At 44.2% G+C, this 3,673-nt stretch overlaps 1 long non-coding RNA gene across 1 annotated transcript; it reads right to left on the bottom strand.

Annotated features, from left to right (window-relative positions):
* Positions 1 to 417: 417 nt before the first annotated feature.
* Positions 418 to 3,386, bottom strand: LOC118238422. The gene is made up of 3 exons (XR_004770445.1): positions 3,202 to 3,386; positions 3,022 to 3,090; positions 418 to 554 (listed from the first exon to the last, which is right to left on the bottom strand). It is a non-coding gene; the product is annotated as an uncharacterized LOC118238422 (long non-coding RNA).
* Between the last annotated feature and the right edge of the window lie 287 nt (positions 3,387 to 3,673).

The raw sequence follows: 3,673 nt of genomic DNA, 5'->3' as shown, positions 1-3,673 counted from the left end.
TGGAATGCACTTCCTTTCTATTCCACAGCAATTGGGGGGGGGGGGCAGAGGAGCAGCTGCCCTCACCTCTGAAGGCTGAGTGAACATCTTGTCGGGACTTCCCTTCACCTTCACAGTCTCTCTCTATCTTGAGAAATCATCTAGTTTATCCAAGTCTGCCTCACACCCCAGGAACCTCAAACAATGAGGCAACAGACCAATGGGATGTCCCTCACCATTTATCCAATGGGATGACTCTCACTATTTATCCAATGGGGTGTCCCTCACTATTCATCCAGTGGGATGTCTCTCACTATTTATCCAATGGGATATCCCTCATTATATATCCAAGTCATTCATGCTGTTGTTACTAAATTGTTGTGTGATAAAACGCCACAAACCAAAAACAACTTACAGATGAAAGACTTTATTTTGGTTTACAGTTCTAGCATGATGTGTCAATCATGGGCGTGGAGGGAGAAGGGAAGCTTGGCAGTGAGCTACAGACATGGTGGCCAGGGCAGGAAGCTGAGAGCTCTCATCTTCAACCAGAAGCACAAAGTAGAGAGATCAAACTGAAACGGGGTAAGGTTATAAACTTACAAAGCCAGTCCCCATGACATACTTCCTCCAACTTCCTCCCTAAACAATGTCATCAATTGAGAACTTTTCAAATACCAGAGCCTATGGGTGGGGTGGGTGGGTGGGTATTTCTCATTAAAAACATCGCAATTATCCACTAAAACTGGGTCAAGATTTTAGCAGTGTTTGTGGTTAATAACACGCCCTGCCCCAAATCCTTTCAACACTTTCCTACTCCACTGGCAAAGGAATTTCTCTACAGCTGAGAACCCAAATGTTCAATCACATAATTTTAGGGATTCAAAGAGGAGATTACAAAAGCAATATGTACGTTCCATTTCACATCAAAGAGAACAGGAATGGAAAAGGAAACAATAATCATCCCATCACTCCCTGTGGTGGTTTGAAAGAAAAAGTCCCCCAAAGGAAATGACACTATCAGGAGGTGTGGCTTTATTGGAGTAGGTATGACCGTGTTGGAAGAAGTGTGTCACTATGGAAGCAGACTCTGAGGTCTCATATATGCTCAAGTTTCACTCAGTGTGATACTCAGACCACTTCCTGTTGCCTGCAAGATGTAGAACTCTCAGCTACTTCTCCAGGACCATGTCTGCCTGCATCTTGTCATGTCCCACCACAATGATAATGGACTGAACCTCTGAACTGAAAGAGAGCCACTCCAATTAAATATTGTCTTTATAAGAGTTGCTGTGGTCATGGTGTCTCTTCATAGCAATAGAACCCTAACTGAAACACTCTCCCATTTTTATTTTCCACAAAGTAATTAGTATGAACAACTTGAAGCCTTCCCTAAAAACATAGACAATACACACAGGTCTTCTCAAAGCTGTGCCAAGTGCAAACAAACCATAGCCTGCAGGCTAAATCTGACCCACTGACTGCTTTTATCAATAAAGCTTTTGGAACACAGCCACCTCTATTCTCCTACATATTGGCAATAGCTACATCTTTCTGCCAGATGTAAAAAGATGAATCATTGTGACAGAGGCCATGGGTCACACAAAATCTAAAATAGTTATGATTCAGCCATTTGCAGAAAGTGCTTTTTTCTTCCTGGCCCATGCCCTGTTCTCTCAACTATTTCATGATAGTTGAGAGACATCAGATAATATCATGGACACCCTTTGGGTCACTGAGTATGGGTTTAACTTTCTCTTTTCTTTTCTCTATCCTTCCCCTCCCTCTCTTTCTCCTTCCCTCTTTTTGTTTTGTTTGAGAGATATTTTTTGCTGTACATTTAACCCAGGTGTAATGCTATATATTAACATAAATGCTCTCCTCCTGCCTCAGCCATCCAAGTGCTGTAGTTACAGGAGTGTACCACCATGCCCAGCTTAGATCTCTTTTACTTTGTTTTGTTTTGTTTCTTTGTGTAGCTTTGGGGCCTATCCTGGCACTCTCTCTAGAGACCAGGCTGGCCTTGAACTCACAGCGATCTGCCTGCCTCTGCCTACCAAGTGCTGGGAATAAAGGCGTGCGCCACCAACGCCCGGCGTTCTTTTTCTTTTAAGAAGCTAGCCATATTTCAGTGGCAAATGGTACCTGTGGTCAAGCCTGATGACTCCTGCACCCCCCGCCCACAGCGTGGTATAATGTCCTCTAATCTTTACACAGACACCCACACACAGATGCATAAACAAACAAATAAATGTAATACTGATGAAATTATTTTCAAAGACCTATCAAAGACCTATCATTTCACAACATAAAAAAAGTATTACTAACTCAAATTTCACTATCAATGACCATCAGATTGTTTTCAGGCTTCTGCCTCTATGGATAATGCTAAGGGGAGCTAGATGTGCTAACTAAGAGGCTAGAGAAACACAGCCTCATTGCAGACATGCAACTCCTATGGTAAACTTCTGAAGCAGAAGTTTGAGCCAGCCCTGGTTGGAGGGCTAGGAGGAATTAGACTTTGAAGAAACAAAGTATGTCTCCAAGTGATACCTGCGTCCTCCTGGTCACCTGGTGCTTCCTGGAAGTCACCAGTGGTAGAGCTTTTGCTGAGTATGCTTTCTGTTACCTGCCCTCTCCTGTCTTCTAAGAAACTCTCCCAGTGCCAGCCTGGGGCACACACCACCACATCCAGACCATGTTTTCTGCCACTGGCAGAATAAAAGGCCTCTTGGAACAAAGCAGGAAGAGTTACAAAAGGAGTGTTCACAGATACTTAGTCCTGACCTCCTGGAGTGTCAGAGTCCCAAAGCCACAGCTCCTCCCCAGAAGGTGATACATCTGTTTTCCCATAGGAATTCTGGGAACTCGGGTGTGCTCCAGTGTCCTAAAGACACAACCATGGTACCATGTCTAGGTTATCAATCAGGCTTGAGGCCCGTCGCATTACCCCTCCTTACCAGCCTTCCCACGGCTCTTGTCAGAGGATAAGACACAGCACATTTCTCAATGATTCATTAACACTTCCCTCCTGTCACTGACCTTTCGTCTGTCATTCCAAAGGTCTTCCTCAGGCTGGCAGTCACGTGCTCCCTTCTTCCTCCCGCCATCCTGTTTGGGAAGATAAATTCATTTCTGAGCCATCAGTCCACATCTTACTAGGCAAAGAATACCAGCATGGGCCTCATCAGCCCTTCTTCCGGTTGCTGCTCCCATCATGACCTGCTTTCCTAGCTCCAGTGTGAGCCCACAGGGGAAAGACCCTTTTATCTCCAGCACTTTGCCATCTGGAACAGCCTTCCGGAACATTCCTGAAAGTCATAAATCTTTGCAAACTAGGGTTTCCTTTCTGGATCCTGCCTGTAAACTTGACCATACTGTTGCTAAATTTTAACAAAGCAATCGTGATAAAAATGTTACAAAAGAGGCAAACTTCAAGAGGAAAGGTGGGTATCCTTTGGTGTTTGTGCTGCCCCCTACTGGAGACAAATCAACAAATCTGCCGGCTAGTCTGCTCGTGCTCAAAATGCTCATTGTTTTAATTTAGGTTGACTTAAAATATCAGTCTTGGAAAGTAACATTCATCTTTGTTATAAAGGCAAAGCACACCGTGGTCTGTTTCAGGCCTCCTAATGTCCATTAAACTGTTCTTGCCCTTTGATCCAGTAATTTGCTTTCCAGAAATCTGCCCTGA

Source organism: Cricetulus griseus, chromosome 6 (genome assembly GCF_003668045.3).
Source record: "Cricetulus griseus strain 17A/GY chromosome 6, alternate assembly CriGri-PICRH-1.0, whole genome shotgun sequence".
Lineage (NCBI taxonomy): Eukaryota > Metazoa > Chordata > Mammalia > Rodentia > Cricetidae > Cricetulus > Cricetulus griseus.
This window is presented reverse-complemented; position numbering and strand designations above follow the sequence as displayed.